Genomic DNA, 17,975 nt, shown 5'->3' on the forward strand with positions numbered 1-17,975 from the left:
GGAATGGCAGAGACAAGACCCTGTGGCCCTGTTTTCTGTAAAGCCTTGTGTCTTGCTATCACCAGGGCTCCTAGTCAAGTTAGTCCTGCAGTACATAACAATAGATGCTCTGCCTGCCCATTTTGCCATGCATAGTTAGAATTTGGTGGAAGTATACCTAGCAGTTCCCACTTGCATCCTTCCTACCTCTTGCTGAATGACAGGTCTAGATGAGTCATTTCACTTTCACTTGTTTCTCTTGATCCTTTGGCTGAACAGCAGTGGAGCCCAGCCCAGCCCTGCTATGCTGGAAGGAGCACATGTGAAAACACCTACAGAAGCATTGCCACTAGAGTGCTGTGCATCCCCAGAAAGAGCTTTTCAAAGTCATTTCTCAGGCCCTGCTTTTAGAGCAGCTGACAACATAAAGACTGGGTGTGAAATATGTAATTCTCTGAAGAGAGAGGCAGTAAAGCTAACAAATGCTATCCTAAGCCCAGTGGGCAAGGATCCTACCATAGATAGCATTTGAGGGGAAGGCAGTAGTGATTTGGAATGGGTGGAAAGACCACAGTAAGAGATTTTGGGCGAAAATGTCAGGACTTCATACTTTGTATTTGCTGGCTGTGGTTGCGAGGGACTGCTCCTGATGCTGTGAAGCTGATGATTCCTCCAGATCATTAGGGCCGAGACTTTATAACACTGGTGCTGATCCCCAGCTCCTCACCTCCTGTCTGGAGGAGATATTGCTGCCCTTCTGTCCCACCAGCTCTCTCCCACTTGAACCTAGCCACTGTGCCACAGAGCAACAGTGCAGCCACAGCTCTTCACCCCACAATACCACCTGTCCTGTGCCCTGGCATGGCCAGCAGCAATACAGCACCTTCATGGGTCTGGCTGGGAAGGGGAAAAGAGTGGGGTCAGTCCTGCCTGCTGCAGTCCCATACCCTGCTGGCTTGCCTGGGACATTTTGGTGGTATTTTTGATGCCTCACCCAAAAAGTATCTTTTGTAGTCATCAGAAAATGTGTCAACCTGATAAGAAATCCAAACAAACAAAACCCGTCAGCTTTCCTTCCCCAGCCCAGCAGGCTGTGGCCATAAGCAGATGCCTGGGGAAGAGTAAGAGCAGGGCAAGTGTATGTGCTGCTGCTTCTAATAAACTTCCCTTGCTAAATAATTTAGGTCAAGTCAATACACAGAAATCACAGCAACTGAACTAAGTGGGTGCTGAGAAAACTGTAGGTTTGTTCTGTTTCATTCACTGTTGCACCTGAAACCCAGGTAAATTATTTAGAGCAAATCACAGACAGTGGTGCCTATCCAAGCAGTGGGCAGTGCTGCAGAGAAGGAGCTGGAGATCACCTGAAGTGGAGCTGACACCAGGGTCAGATAGGACCTCGTTGTAGACCTGTTATGTCCTTTAGGTCACAAGGTGAACCTGGATGGGTCTAGAACCTGTGAAAAAATGTGCCATTAGTATGTTTCTTAACTTGGTGTGCTTGCTTATATGCTGCCTCTTTATCCTCTCCTAAGGCCACCAGCTACGAAAGTCCTTCCGGTGCATGTGTTTCACTTGCATGTGTGCATGCAGCAGCTCATGCTTGGACTCTAGATTAGCAAGAGCTTTAGGGATAGTGGGTTTGCCTTGCAAGGTCTCTGTCCCTCTATCAACCAAAGCATGCTAAAGATACACTCATCATGTTAAGCTATACTTGCTGAATGCTGAAAATACAAGAATTAAGTATTTCCCTCCAAACTTAATCCTGACCCTTCATGCCAGTTCATTATGGTGCACTCATTAATTATCTGATCACATACTACTTTTTCCAGATGCCTTGTGTATCATTTCTCTTTACTAAATTTAGTAACCACCCACTACTAAATTCTGTAGAGGAAAACACAGGAAAATGTTGATATTCAACTGGTTTTAATAGGCCAAATTTGAACAGATGAAACTGGGCACAGCAAATACTGCTGCTCAAACTCTCCTGCAACTTTTCCAATCTGTGATGTATACTACAGAGTGCAAGCCTCACTGAGGCTTTTTAACAGTGGGAGAGATGGGAAGTTTAAATAAGGAGGTTATGGAGAGATGAAAATGAAATGGCTTAATGGATCTGGGGAAAGAAAAGGGAGCATCAGGTAGCTGCTTCTCTTTCCTATGACCAAGTGCAACACATTGCATGAGGCTGTACTTGAAGAAGAAAGAGTCTAAATCCTTACCAGAGGTTGTAACACTTTGCATGAGGCTCAAGCTGAAAACCTTGACTCAAAGCAAATCTGAACATGAGAGAATTCAACCACTAGAGCCAAACCTCATGGCTAGTGCACATCTCTTGGGTAAATAATGATGCCATAGCATATTCTTTTCCTTTTAAATAAGGTCCAAATAATTACAGAGGTCTGTCTTTGAGAAAAATTGATCAAGCTTAGCATATCTTAATTAGCTTCCATTTCCCAAAAGAAAAAAATTAAATGAAGAGGTATACTCCTTAATTCACCTTGCCAGAAAAAAACATCTTTGAATGCCTGATGTGTTATAGATGTGTCATTTTTAAACATAACTCTGTCCAGCTTAATGCTTCTTGACAGGATATAATAACCTGGTGTGGCATGTCAAGAAGGAGTAGTCATCCTTTGTACTGGGCTTTAGATGCAGTAATATTGATATAGAAAAAATAGTAGGGCAAAAAAACCCCAAACTAACCCATTCTAAGGGGATGAGATGTCTTAGATCAGCTGTTTGTCAGGTGGTGTAATCTGATGGGCCCAGTGGTCAATTATGTGCTGTTTTTCAGAAACTCCTGCCAGTCTTCAGTCAGTGCTGTTTCTCAAGTGTGAGAGGTTAGGAGGCGTGAATAATTGAACTAGACAAAAATCAAGCAACTCTCAAAACTCCCCACAGCTAATTCCTTGCTTTCTTGTTGGTGCCGGAGGTGTTTCTCAGGGACGATAAAATGATTGAGTTTTTGGATGGGCACAAAGTTGGGGAATTCACAGCCAGGCCAGAGGGCTCCCCCTGGTCTCAGCCATCTAAAGGTTGTGTATGTGGTGAGTCCTTGGTGATTGATGTGGATCAGGTTGGCAGTCTTAATCCAAACCACAGTAGTGGCCAAGTATCCACAGCAGAGTAATGACAGCTTGGAGGAGCACTGGATTTGGGATGTCTTGTATCCAGGTTTTGGCTACAGATCTTCCTGAGCTGGCAGTGAGCAAGCTTGGAAGTTACCTGTGCTGTTTTCACTGTCTGCAAATCCCTGCATCACTCCTGCACTTCTCATAGTGGTCTGTGACCAGATGTGGATGAGAAAACTTGGTCTCACCTCTAGAAACAGCTTCAAGAGGTTCTTGGGGGGCAGGGGCAGGCATGTTGGGCACTGCTTTCCCATGGACTCTTTTTAGGACTCAGCAGAAGGACTGATTTCTCCAAGTGACATCAGCTAGACACAGTCCTCCAGCCTCAGCTGGAAATATTTTTACAATATTTATTATACTCTTGAGGAAAACAACAGCATGAGTTCTTTGTCCTTCTAAGGCCCAAATCCTACTTAGAGCTACCTGGAGGGCTTCACAATTTTGCCTTCATCATGATGCTGTGAAATAGGTTGTCTCCAGTTTATAACTGGGAGATCTCAGGCAGAAACCAAGACAGACAGCATTGCTAAGGGTCCCTGGGAAGCTGGTGGTGGGAGTTGGAAGCAAGGAAGCCATCCTCACATCCCATGTGAAGCAGATAAAGGCCTGTTAGTCATTAACTGGAGCTTATCACAGCTGATGGCAGTGCTCCATCTTCTTCACTGGGAGCCTGCTGCAAAGCCTAGTGATGTCTTTGGAAAGGCTCCTACTGGCATGATAGGCTTTTGGCCAGTTCTCTGTGCTCTACCGCCAAATGTTAGTTTGCAAATGCAGTTTATGGTTTCCTCTCTCTTCACTAACCCCCATCAAGGGCTCAGCTGAATACAGTAATAAGGAAGCAAAGAGGGTCAACTTTATAAATGACTGTGGGAAGTTTGGTTTCCATGGCTGCCAGCAATTACTGTGCAGACTCAGATGAGTGGAGATTACAGCCCAGGGCTGCTATTTTGCACGCTGGCAAGACACAATAACAAATGACAAACTTAATTCACTGCTGCAGCAGGAAGGAGGCATCTCACTCTGTGAACCTGGGGCTTATCTTACAGAAGAAGCAGCTCTAAGTGGATTTCTCCTTTTTCTGGCTGTGCTGATGCCAGCTAATGCATATTCTTCAGTCACTGGCATCATCTCACCTTGGAGATCTTAAGTCTATTAGTCACCTACCCTTTCTATTTCTGGATCTGGAAAATGTTAAGCAAATAAGAAAATCCAGCCCTCAGAGTAGGCTTAGAGGTCAGCCTTATTTCTAGTTTTCTTTTTTCTTTCTTTTTTTTTTTAATCAGAGGATCTGATGAGCTCTTTGCTAATTGAAATACAAAATAAATAGTTGCTTGGCTAAGATGCAGGATGGCAGCTTGCATTCCATGGAGGCTGGGAGCTAACCTCTCTCCAGAACATTTCCACATGCTGCCTACTATCAATGCAGATGCCAGGGACTTTATTTTTAAGATTACAGATCCACACTATGGAGCCATTTATTACTATTAGAAATCAATTAATAATGTACAGCCATCTGTAGTAGCTCAGCTTGATACTGTGTATTAAACCACACAGTAAGGGGTATGCACTTAGGCAGTACATGGTGGACATTAGTATTGCCAGCAGGAAGGTTTTGTGAGAGCATCTCTAGCTGTCTTGAGCCCTTCCTGGTGCCTCTGGGGCAGAAGAAGCCATTTGGGGCAAAAAGGAGACTATTCCAGTCTGCTGAGCAGGCACAATAATAAAATATATAACTATAGAGTGACTTGGCACTGCAATATCCTGACACAGTGGACAAGGAAATGCAAGTGAAATCAGTAGTGCTGTGGGTGCCTTTCTCTCTGTTCAGTGTCAAAAGATGGAGGTCACCCATCACTCTGGTGAGCCAAGCACTTTGGCTCTTGGAGTTGTGCCTTGGAAGGCCTTTTTACAAATCCTAGGACTGTTATCCCAGATGTTCTCTGGAGCACCTCCAGCTAACCAAACTGTTTCTTGAACTAAGCAGTTGATGCTCCTGGTGTGGTTGTATCAAAGTAAAAGTGAAACTAGCTCCGGTCTGCCCTCAGAGTTGGCCCCGATCAGATGTTTGATCAGATATTTTGGTGAGAGTATCACACTGGATGTTTGTGTCTGACTAACTAGGGTCCATAATTCATTTATGAAGACTTTCCTGCCTGTTCCCTGTCCTATATTTTCTGTTCCTATGTATATTTACTACACATGACTGAACAGAAGCATGTGTAGTTCTGCCATACTTGTTTCTGCCAAGTTCACCGAGAAATTATGAGGCTGTTTGTGTCAGTGACCTCTCCTCAAAATTTTCAACCTTTCCAATCTTAATATGACAGATTTTAGTAGATCATAGGTATGAATGCCACCCACCTAACCTTACAGGGCCCAACACATAAGATAACTGCAGGATGACAGCTTTCTGTGTTCAGTCATATTTTCAGAGTCATCAGTCACCTTAATCCATTTACTACATGCTCTGTTGGCTATGTATTGTTCTAGGATTTAAATCCAGGTGGTGTGTGGTACCAAGTTGAATGCTTTGGAAAATCTTAGTGGGGTTTTTTCTTATCACCGCCACTGACTTCATCAACTAAACTTGTAATCACAGCAAAGAAAGATATTAAGTTAATTCGACAGGGTCTGTTTTCCACAAGCCCCTGCTGATGGGCATGAATTATATTCCCCCTATTAGCTGCTCCATTATTTTACCTGGGATCGATGGTAGTCTGACAGGCCTATAATTACCTGGGCTGTCTCCTTTACCCTTTTTAAATATTAGCTTGACACAGGCTTTCTGTCAGTCTTGTGGAAATTCCCACCTGCTCCATGAGTTATGGAAAATTAACCTTCATAGTACAGAGAGCTGTAGCCAAAGCAGGACAAGGCTGTCTCACTCCCTGTCACTTGCCATACTCAGACAGTGTCCTGCAGCCTCTCTGGTATCGTTACATGTGGCCAGGAACGTTGGACTTCGACCACTTGTCCTATTTCCATCAGTGCAGGTTCCTCCCAGCATCACTTCATGATGCCTTTCTTCTGATCCATACCATAGTCCTAGCTTCCACAGTGTGGGCTTTTGGGACCAAAGCTGGGTTTTCTGGCTGAGCTGTGCCCCCTAGGAACACGTCCCAGCTGTGGATGGCAGAAGCTAATGACTTCCCCATTGTGGTGGCTGGGCTACCGGGCCATTGGGCTGCTGAGACCCAAGAGGTGATGGCGCATTTGGCCTCCTGCTTGCAGAGCAACCCTGAACAAGTGGTTCCCCTTTCAATGCTGAGTCTCCTGGCAGGCAAAGTGAGGATAATTATTTCTTGGCAGGGAGCTTTTTGGTCTGTACATGAGAGGAGGTAAATGTTAATATATTCTTTTTCTTCTCTTTTCTGTTTGTTTTCCCTTCTTTCCCCCTACTTTATCCACAATCTTTTCTCTGATTCTGCTTACTTCTTGACCCTCATCTTTGTCTGGGTTTCTGACGCTGTTATAATACCCAGGCAAGGGCTGACTAAAACAAATGCCTATGAATCTAGGTACAAGAATCCTCAGTGTATTGGACCACGAGATGAGTGCTGTGCCTTTCATACTCTGGAGCTGTTCTCATATGTGTAGGCTGTGATTTTAAGCAATGTCAAGGTCCTCTGGGTGAGAGACAGACATCTTTTAATATGTAAAAATTGATATGAATAGCTATAACTTCTGTAAGAAGGCAAGCAGGCTTTTGTACAGGAAAGAATTCATAATCAATAATACCAATAACCTTATAGATCAAATACACAAGCTCCTGCTCTTGCCATTCGTGCCATCACAAACAAGACTCAGCACGTGCACACAGAGCCTGAAGTTACTGAAAAGAAGTGCCCATGTTAAGCCAGGTTAGATGAAACCCTTATTTGAATAGCTGAATCTTGTTTAGTTATGTATTTCAATATGTTCTTTTGATCTGTGCCTTTGGGTGCACCACATCATCTCATCCCAAAGTCAAGAGATTTTTCTTGAGAAGTTTTCGGTGGACACCTTATGCTGACCTCCTTTGACTTTTTTTCTCTGCCCTTCTGAGAAAAAGGAGGTCTGGTGTTTGGAGAAAAAAATCTCAAAGTTTGCTGGTCTTTGCTTCCAAAAGTGGTTTGAGTTATGGAAAAGGGAAAGGGTGAAAAATAAATTATAGACCAAGAAATTAGGAAGGAAACATGCCAGCGTAGAATTTTTCCTCATGGACTATTGACAAGGGACACAGGCAGTGAAATAGCAGAGAGTGCTCATTCTGTCAGGTCAATGAGATGGAAGAGACAGAGAACTTGCTTGAGCTGATGAGGACCCGTGTAGGATGCTAAGCACGGCTTGCATTTGGATATTAGTTGCAAGTGATGTTTCTCTTCCCAACACAGGCCCCACAGAATAGTAATAAGGGAACGTCAAGGACTGGAACCAACTCAGGGTTATTTTATTAGTGTATGTGGATATCAGGCAAAGCCTAGTGCTGGGGATCCTGTTACACACCACTGCTTCCAAGTCATTACTCCAAGCTTATGAGAGGAGCACATTTCCCTCCTGGTTGACTCCAGATAATTGTTGATTTGGAGGCTAAAGATGAATGGCGATGCTGAACTGCACACACACATGCACACAAAATGTCAGACTTCACTCCCTGTGTTTTAACGTAGATGCATCAAGAAGAGGCTGAATCGTTGATTTCCCTCTCTGGAATGAACCCTAAAGAATAGGTAGGCACTAACATACAATTTGTTTCTCTGTCTTTCTCATAGCAAATAAATGATGCAGCACTGAGAGTAGCATCGGAGCCACTCATCGACCATAAAGGACCCACCCTAGCATACAATGCAGAGCATTGGAATAATGACACAAGACACCACGGGGAAGGTGGTATTGTAGCATTAACTCTTGCTTGTCTGCAGGAAAATCATCATCCTGAGCTGAAACTGGAATCACATCATTCCCAGCCTTATCTAAGGACGTTGGTATTTACTGAAGGCACAGGAAGGCAGCAAATCTTAAGTCCTAACACACTTGTCCTTTCTAGCATTGCTTAGAGAATAAGGAGCTGTAACTCCCAGTGTAAAAGAGACTCCAGGAAAAGTTTCCGTAGGCACAGAACTGGTAAGAAAAGGCTGAAATCCTTTATCCATACAGACTCCAGGGGCACAGCAAGTGAGATTGTGTGGCTCAGTGGCTTTGTGGAGGTCACCCGAGACAAGAAATTTTATTTCCCTTTTGGTCTGAGCCAGGAACACCTGAGCTCAGTCGATTGTGGCAGCTCGACTAATGAGTGGCAATTCCATTTCTGATGGCCACTCTGCCACAGATGTACTGCAGTTGTACTGCTTATCCCAGCACTGCTTTAAAGGAAAGGGAATTGGAATGTGTGCAAGAATGAAAAGAAGTGGGTTTTGGTGTCCACAATCTCTGCAGCCAAAGGTAGGGTGCTGGCTCATCAGTGTTTTTTCACTTGGAGAGGGAGAAACTTCTTCCTTCTCAGATTAGATGAGTACTACTCAGTCCAAAGAAAATTATCTCATTTTAAGAAATTCAGAGAAGTAAGCCATTCACACTTCTGGTGTTGCTTCACTCCCTGTATTTAGCCTCCACTTATGGGTATCAAAGCAGCAATAGCATTTTTCTGTCACTAGCATATCCCAGTGTGTCCAGGGACTACTTTGGCCCTCAATGAGAGTGAAGTCAACTCTAAGTATACTCCAGGCAGGCCCCAGGAAACTGTCATCTCGCAAAGCCCATGGCAATTTTATGGCAAGGACTCCCTTAGGTCAAAGTTAACTCCTGTTAGAGATAGCTGTACAGCTTTACACCTAGCTACAGCTGTGCAGCTAGAGCACCTGTGTACAGCTAGATATAGCTGTACAGCTAAGTGTAGGTGTACAGTGAGGTGTAATTGTACAGCAAGGTGTGGCTGTACAGCTAGGTGTGGCTGTAGATCTAGAGCTCCTGCTGTACAGCTGTACAGCTAGATGTAGCTACACAGCTAGAGCTCCTGCTGTACAGCTCTATGGCTAGATGTAGCTACAGAGATAGAGCTCCTGCTGCACAGCTGTGCAACTAGATGTAGCTATGCAGCTAGAGCTACTGCTGTACAGCTAGATCTAGCTGTACAGCTAGATCAAGCTAGATATAGCTCTGTAGCTAGATACAGCTGTACAGCTAGATCTAGTTGTACAGATCTAGTTTTACAGCTAGATAAAGATGTAGCTGTATCTAGTTGTACAGCTAGATGTAGCTAGACGTATCTGTACAGCTAGGTACAGCTAGACACAGCTGTACAGCTAGAGCTCCTGGTGTATAGCTAGCTATATCTGTACAGCTAAATCTATGCTAGTCATATGCAGCTGTACAGCATTGCATGACAATCAGCACTGTGCTTTGGAGGGGAACGCTAAGTGGCCCAACACAATCCAGACTCCCTCACCAGTGAGGTATAATCTGATTATTTTGTAAGATTGATGTTTTTCCTTCACAGAAAGTTCTGATTGCCTGTTACATCCAAGGACATCCATTATCCCAGCATATGTGGTGCAGGCCACTAGGTGGAAGTGTTGACTGAGCAAGCTCAGGAGATGGCAAATTAAGCAAGAGAGAAGAAAGTCCTGGGTTCCTGCCTTGCTTTCTGTTTAGGAACATCTGTTCTAGCAGCCCGTGCTCACACTCATTCTGTTCGTGGAAGGCACCATTGGAGAAGGCGCTCTGTCAGTTTGCTGGCGCATTGTTTTATCACTTGCTGTTGATTACAATAAATAGAGAAATTGCAACTTAAGCTGAGGTGGGTTTACCTCATCGATACCATAATAAAGACACCAATTCCAAGAAACTCTGGCAACCACAGCTCCTGCTGAGCTCAGCTCCTGTGAAAAATGGCTGTTCTTTGAAGTCCCTTAAAAAAATCTAGAAGCAAGCAACCCAGCCTTTAGGGACCAGCCTATGACAGTCCTGGCCTGCTATATTATTCTGGTATCTCTTGTAAGTTGAAAATTCTGGGGAAAATGAGCTTTTATCTGACAATCAGACAGTATTGGATGGAGAAGATCTGGTGCAGTGACTGGAAGAGCTGTGGGGGTGCAGCGCCTCCTTGACCTCCTAATCTTGCTGAGATGAAGGGATTGACCTGGGGGTGCACTAAAACAAGGAGGCTGAGCACCATCACTGCTGCCTGCCTGTCCTATGGGAGTGATGGCTCTTGTCACATGCAGAGATAGGGTCACATATGCAATGGAGCAACTTGGCTGTTTTTCCCCTCAGACACTGGAAAGTGCCATTAAACCTGCATGCCACAAAGGTCTCTTCCTCCAGGATGTCTCCAAAGACTACTATGGCTTCTTAATTCTCTTAAAGCATGAAGGAGGAAGGCAGTGGGAGTTTCTTTGCAGCCAGAGAAGGAACATTTACCAGTGGAGGGAGGTGTTCCTGCATGGGAAGCTGCTGCTTTACTTCTGTATTTACTCTCCCAACAGTTCCCACTTAATTAAAACACTCCAGCAACAATAAATACTTTGGTGTGCAGTCTTGCTCATTAGCTGTCTTAAATAGTGGGACTCATAAGGCTGCTGTACTTCTTTGCTCTGTGGTGGCTGCATGGCTCTCACCATACCCACTCCTTCTCTTTACTGCATTTTTAGTCCATCTGAGCATCATGAGCTTGAGGGGTCACAAGTAAATCTCAAAAGGGGTCATAAGTGAATCTCCAAAGGCTGGAGAGTGTAGCACATCACAGTGTATACATATATGGGTACTGCAGTGTGATAGCTCTGTAAACCTTCCTTGCAACCCAGCTAAGATGGAGGACTGGATGCTGAGAGTTAAACAATGGTTCTCTGGAAAAACCACTTTGATGCATGGTTGAAAGAAGATGGGGATGATGAAGATAAGTGAATGTCTTTTAATAACACTCTTTTTGGAGCTGTGAGTTAAGGGGACAAACTATGCTGAATCAGTCATACAAACCTGAGGAAAACTCATGCAAGCAGGAAATTATCAGATTCCCGTGTGGCAGACAGGAACAACCACACTGCCTTTATTACCTTAAGGGTTGGGGTTTGTTTTTGGATAGCTCTTTGTTTTGGGGACTGGCTGGCACTGTCATGGTGATGTCCCAGCATCACAGGTACTGAAGTTAAGCCAGGAGGCCAGGGCAGCCACTTTTAGGAGACTGCAGCCCCTGGGCTGCATCTCAGAGCAGATGAATTCTGCTGTTTGCTACGACAGAGAGGTTATGTGCTGGGATACAGCTAGCCAGCTAATAGCGGCACAGCCATGTATGAGTCTGGATTAGTGCTTTTGTTTCTTCATACTCCTGTAAGTCAAAGCTGTGCAACTCTAGCTTAGTCCTTTCAGTGGATACAGTAGGAGACACTCATTATTACATATTAATATACCTCTTCTCAAAAATTTATTTTCCACATGCCCTTTACATTTTCATAGCATGGTCTTTGGTGGATCTTGTAACACGTTCATTACTTCCTAAGGGGCCATACATAGCAACCAAAAGGAAATTGCTGGAGGGGACACTGAAGAAATGTCTCTCTCTCCACACCATTTTCTATGCTTCTCCACAGACCATCTGTTGAAGCAGAAATGTCAGGTACCAGACCTACTGCTTTCCTTGCACACTGAAAGATATTGCTCCTGAGGCCATGATGGTCTGGTTCAGGACGGCAGAGCAAAGTACCTCTTGTTTTTCCCCCTCTCTATGTCCCAGAATCCCTAGAAAGAAGGTTGCTGGTTCATAAGAATTGGTGGCCTGCAATAAATCCCTGGTGTTGGTCTTATTTTACATGCTGCTTTAGTCACTGGAAAAGTGTTAGTTGCTACCAGCAGAGCAGCAACTGCTGTAGGCGGGGAACAACTTCGAAGCACAACAAAGGACCACCAACTCTCTGATCTGCTGTCTTTCCTTTGCTCTGATGAGAACAGCCCTGTCTTGACAAATATGCCATGATGTGAGCAGAGCTAGTGAAAGATTTGCAAAGCTGAGAGCACGTATCCTTGAGTCTGGCCACCAAAACTAGGCTTGTGGTGCTCCATATCTCTGAGGAGAAAATGAAATCCCAGCTACTGCAAGGGGCTGAGACCGTATATTCACGTGATATCTTTGGAGCTGTGGAAATCCTGGAATCTGGAAGATACAGAGGCCAAGGCATCCTAACACTGGTCATAATAAATAATACAACAGACATTTATGTTAGGAAAAAGGTTCTACTCCTGTGGTGGCTTCATCAGAACCTCATCACTGAGGGCCTTGTGGTTGTAACTGTGGTCCAAGAGGAGGGCAAGGCTCTTGCCAAAGGAGCAGAAGTGACCCAGCCAAAGAACTAGAACTGCTTTATTCCAGCTGGATGTCCACCCTAAATCCATGTGTTTAGTGTGCTTTCTCTGCTCCCCAAAAGCAAATTCCCTTGTTTTCTGAAACAGTAAGATTAATACTTAGCACTTGCTAACTACTTTACATGTTCAGTGTGCTATACAAATATTAACTAATGAATCTCATCATGACATAATTAAATCTTATTTTACAGTGATTGAATGTTATCTTACACTTTGTACAATACTGTAATTACAAAGATAGGAAAAAAGGCAAATAAATTAAATGATAGATCTAACAGTGAGAGCAATTGACAGTATTATGGTTTGTTTTTTTTTTTCCCTTATATCCAAAGTGACTGAAGAATCCAGTATAGTTTTCTGAAGGCTAGGATTTGTGAGCAAATTAGTTCAGGATATGAGCAGATACAAAACCTTGCAATGGTTATTTTCTTTTGAAAGTATCTTTTCAATGCTGGTCTTTCTCCATGTGCATAAGACATAAACACCAGTCTGAGCTGAGTTCAGCCTGGTTTTCCTGTTCCTCTCTGAAGGAGCCAAGACTAAATGCAGAAGGCAAAGAGTACTCCTTCCCCTCACCCTGTCCTCTAAGGATAAGTGCTGAGTAATACAAAGGAGAACACAGGTCCATCCCTACACACAGCCTCCTTGGCTCCCTGTTCACATTCCTATGGGTTGGACAGCCCACACTCCAGGACTTCCTGTGGGGTGCACATCTCCACACTCCTTGGCCTGATAACAGCCTTGGAATCCTGAATGCCAGGGCTGTGATCCAGGAAAATGTGCAACAGGGCATCCAGCCATCCAAGGTGCTGTACGCAGGGTGGCCTGGTGGCAACCCCCTGCAGTGCCTACCCACACAAGGTGGCTGAGGCAGCAAGCAAGCTGTGGGAGAGGAAGCAAAGATAGCGCATGGGAGGATTAGAAGGACTCTTATTGTACCACAGGATCACTCTCCTACAGCCTCCTCCATGTTACATGCTGTCATAAAGGGAACAACATTTTACTCTGAGGGGCTATTTGTTGGAAAATGTTTTCCAAAGGGAATGTCTTCCTCCCTTATCTCTCCTGCTTTGTTTGCCAGGGATAAAGCTCTTCTGAAGCTCCTCTCAGGACACAGGGTTTGCTCTGTTGGCACAGAGCAGGAGGGGCCAAATTGCTGTTGCCAGGGTAGGATATTTACTCTGAGATGCCTTGCATTTGAAATATGGGGATGGGCTGCAAGCTCATGTCATCAGGGCAGCAAAACCAGGGGCTCCTTGCAAGTACAGCAAATCCTGTGAGGCCACTGAGGTCAGGCTCTGCTCAGCATAGGAAATGAAAAAGTAAGTACCTGGCTCCTGACAGCCATCTGCTCTGCCATGCTCCAAATAGTGCTCCTGGGAGAGCCAGAGCTTTCTGGGATATTATGGGGTGGTGTGACTTCCACTTGGCAGTGCATTTAATGACCCACTGGACCACAGTGCTGTAACTGGGAAAGCTTCCCTCCCTCCTGGACTAGGCTGCCAGTGCCATTCTGATTGCTCCTGCAGCTTTCAGGGCTGGCCTGGGTGGCTGCATTGCTGCTAAATTGTCCTTCTGCCGCTGCCCTGTCAGGCACATTAGACTTTGTCCTTGGTGCACAGCAGACTGAGGAGATGCCATCAAGACATTTCTACTCCTTCCCATGGACTGGCAGACAGCCCAGGTGCAAACCCCGTGGCAGAGTATTTTCCACAGGAGGGGTGCATTGGACATGTTTAGTGCCAGTTTGAGCACTTATCCATAGCCTGTAAGCCACATTGTTTACTTCCACTGCTCAGCTGGGAGCCACTGAGAGGAGAGCTGGGGTCACTTGGCCCCACAGCAGACCTTGAGCTCACACTGCTGCCTCGACAGGCGAGAAAACAATAGGTCTCTGATCATCCCATCCATCCCAATGGCAGGTATCTGTGCTCAACACTTTCCACACACAGCCTGGGTGCTACTGGTTGCTCTGCTGGCTAGTTGTGGTCCCCTGCCTACTTAGCCACCTTACATGAACCTCTAGGCACTCTGCTAACATCTTTTTGTGGCTTCTTATTAATCCCCACTGTTGCACAGTGTGACAGAGAGGGTTTCTGGGCTTAGTCCTCCTCCAGTAATGTGCGGGGCTGTGCTTGCAGGTTGTATGTGAACTGTTGATCTGCATGCAACTGTGACCTGGAGGTGGTCCTCTAGATGTGCTGTAGACACAACTGGAGCACCAGCTGGATAAGTAGCCTGTAGCATAGGCAGAAAGCATGCAAGTCATGAACAGAAGAGTATTTGAGTCTATCTCTAATGGTGCAGCAAGAGTACAATCATTCATGCTAATCTCTTGTCAGGAGGTGAGGTTCTCTTGCTGCCCTGAGATAATGGGGAAATAATGTTTTTGTGGGGAAGAGATGCCACCCAAGTTTGCAGCTATAGGGACACAAAGAAGAAGGCTACGTCCTCTCTCTCACCTGGGCTGGGAGCTTTCTCCCTGGGTCTCAAGAATAGCTCTACAAGATTATGAAACTGCGACAGCAGTCAAAAAAAGTCTGACTGGGGAGAGAAGCGTTGTGGGCAGCTATGTATTGTAATAGTTCATCCCTTGTAGTTTTTCTTTGGTGAGAGTCTGTGGCTATCAAATAAGGTTAAAAATTGCCACAGGCTGTTTGTGGGGTGCGGAGGTAGATCAGTTTGGTTAATGCCAGCATTGTTCCCCCATTCAGGATCATCCTGTAATGCCTAATGAAGGACATGATAGTAGCTCCGGCGTGGATTAGCTGCAACCCCTCTGTTAACCTGTGCTATCCCACTGAGATGATAGTGCAATAAATAATGAAACACATCAGTGCATAAACATGCTGCCTGTGCTCTCCCCAGGTCTCATTCTGGCAGAGCAAGCATTGTGTATTCCACACCAGGCTAATCATGGGGAGGAAATTTGCTGCGGACTGGAATCTCATCAAAGCAAACAAGAGCGATCTGAATGAATTGCAGTGACCCAAGTGTCTGCTTTAATCACTCACTCATGTGTTTCCTTTAGTAAAATAAAAGAAAACACAACACATGTAAACTTGATCACTCTTAAATGAACAGTTTAATTCTGGCACTGCTGTTGCTTGTCTACAGAAGGAAGGAGATTGTCTTTACAGACAGCCTTCCAGATGCTGCAGCACTGAAGCGTGCATTGCATGGCAGAGGGTAAAAAGCTAGTAAGCAAGGGAGGGCAGTGATGCTAGGTAAAAATCTGCTTCAAGAGAGATAAAAAAAAAGTCATATGGCAAGTAGGCTGGACTGGACAAGTGCTTTGGAAATCAGAGAACATGTTACTGGTGCCACACTGGTACCAGCTTAATGGCTGGTAGCAATTTTAGGTGTGGGTACTGTTGAGGGATCACCAACCTTTTTCGTTCTGGGAGAAACAATTAAGATTGTTATGGAAAGAGATGTTTAGAACCAACAGAAGCTGCTGCCCAAGGCAATCTGCCAGATATGAGTTAGCACTTTGGGCCAGAGATAGGGTGCATCAGAAGTGCTTCCTTAGACTAGCTAGGCTTTTAAACCTGCTGCTTCCACCGCTGGGGTGAATTGGGGGATTTCTCTTGAAACACAGCTGTCAATTTTGCCCCATGGAGCTTTGGTTGCATTACATGGAGCTATGGTGTTGTTGCACTTCAGCTCATTTCAGGAATAAATGCACAAATCTGTTCCATCGCCCTCTGCCCTTCCTGCAGCAGAAATCTGGACCGTCTGTATTTTTAAGCATATGGAAGCTGGACTTTTTCTTTACTCAGTCACTAATAGGCCCATATATTATTTAATTTGCTATTTTGTCCCACTTGACCATAATTAATCATTTTCTGCAACCCTGAAAATTACTGGATTTGATTCGGGATTGTGTTAGAGTTTTACCCCATGGCACTAGCATTGACTCCAGTGATATAATTCCTGATTAATAATCAGGAATGGTATAATACCTGCCCTGTGTCAGATCAGAGCTGAGCATGCCATCTCTGACCCTAAATCATTTTCTCACTTTCATATTGTAATATTGATCTGTCCATTTCAAAGCAGCCCAGGCATTCATCTTGTTATCAGATTCTCACAGGGAGCAGAAGGCTATGTTTAGTCAATGATTTCTCAATAAATGCTCTGTTTTTAAACCAACAAAACCTCCAAAGCAGACAAACAAAAAGAGTTAATCCTTAGATTTGCCTACAAAATAAAGCTAAGATCATAAACTGTAAAATAGAGGGAAGCAAGAGGGCTAGGTTTCCCTATATTCATGTTGGTTTTAATTTGTGATTTACCCTGGGATAAAGCCCCTGAACTCAGCAGAGCTTGCTGCTCAATAAGATGGTACTGAGCAATAAAATGCTGACTTCCTACCATGAAGCTCTCAGTGCAGATGAGCCTACATGTCCCTTGGCCACTCGTATTAAGGAGTGAGGAATGTGAATTTAGGGACAGTGAATGGTATGTTGCTCCATCCAGAGCAATACTCTGCTTTTAAATCTGGAGCTCTCAGCATCCCTCTAGCTTCAAAGATCATTAGTTCATGACTAAGCAATTCAAGTGTCCTGGAAACAATCTCTAGTGCAGCCTGGTGCAGGTGCTGAGAGTCCTGTTATAGGCAGCTGGATGGAAAGAAGGAGCCAAATGGGACATACAGAGACATCTAATGTAACACACCCAGAGATGTTCACCACTGATTTCAGGTGGATGCTCAGCATCACTTGTACTATTGAGCAATCTGTGTTGAAACTGCATCACCCCTCACCCAACAGTATCATGATTGATGCAGCTATGCCTAATATATGACAGGTTTAACATGCTGGTAGCTTCTCTCTCCTCCTCACTTCTGGCTTTTCTTGTGTATTTGATCATGCATTATTTCATCTGAGCCACACTCCATTAATTTTATTAAATGTTAATCCTTGCAGGTCTAGCAGTGCTCATAACAGGTGGTGAATTGGCTTGTTTATTACCAAAGGTTTGGGAGAAGGTGGAGGTACCTGTGAAGGTATTTGCAAGGAAATATGGTTTTAGCAAGGTGGAACAGAGTGGCTACATTTACAGTAGTAAACCAAACAGTGCCCAGGAACACTCTTGGATATGAAAATATTATTGGCTGTCCTTTTAGAAGCTTTGTCAGGTGCATTGCTGGCCTGTGTCAGCTCATGTTTCCCTGTGGGATTTCTGGGCATGGTTCAGAGACTGGATTGTTTTGCAGACTATTCCCCAGAGGCAGTTTGTATATAGCTACCCTGCTTTGGTTGTGGACAGAGCATTAGGCAGTTGCAGACTGCTCCATGGTGCTTTCCATAGGGATATTCCCAAACTCTGATTTGCTAGTGTAGCCATATCCAATGATTCCTTCACTTTCCTGGTCATCCCAACTCCCTTCTGTTTGGACTGTTGTATGAAAGCAACGTGCATGTGGAAAGTCTCATTCCAGCCCTGAAAAAAGAGTGGCTTATGTTTCCAACACAACACTTGCCCCAGAAGGGCATGGCTTGCTGTTGTCAGCTCCTTCAT

Source organism: Indicator indicator, chromosome 14, assembly GCF_027791375.1.
Source record: "Indicator indicator isolate 239-I01 chromosome 14, UM_Iind_1.1, whole genome shotgun sequence".
Lineage (NCBI taxonomy): Eukaryota > Metazoa > Chordata > Aves > Piciformes > Indicatoridae > Indicator > Indicator indicator.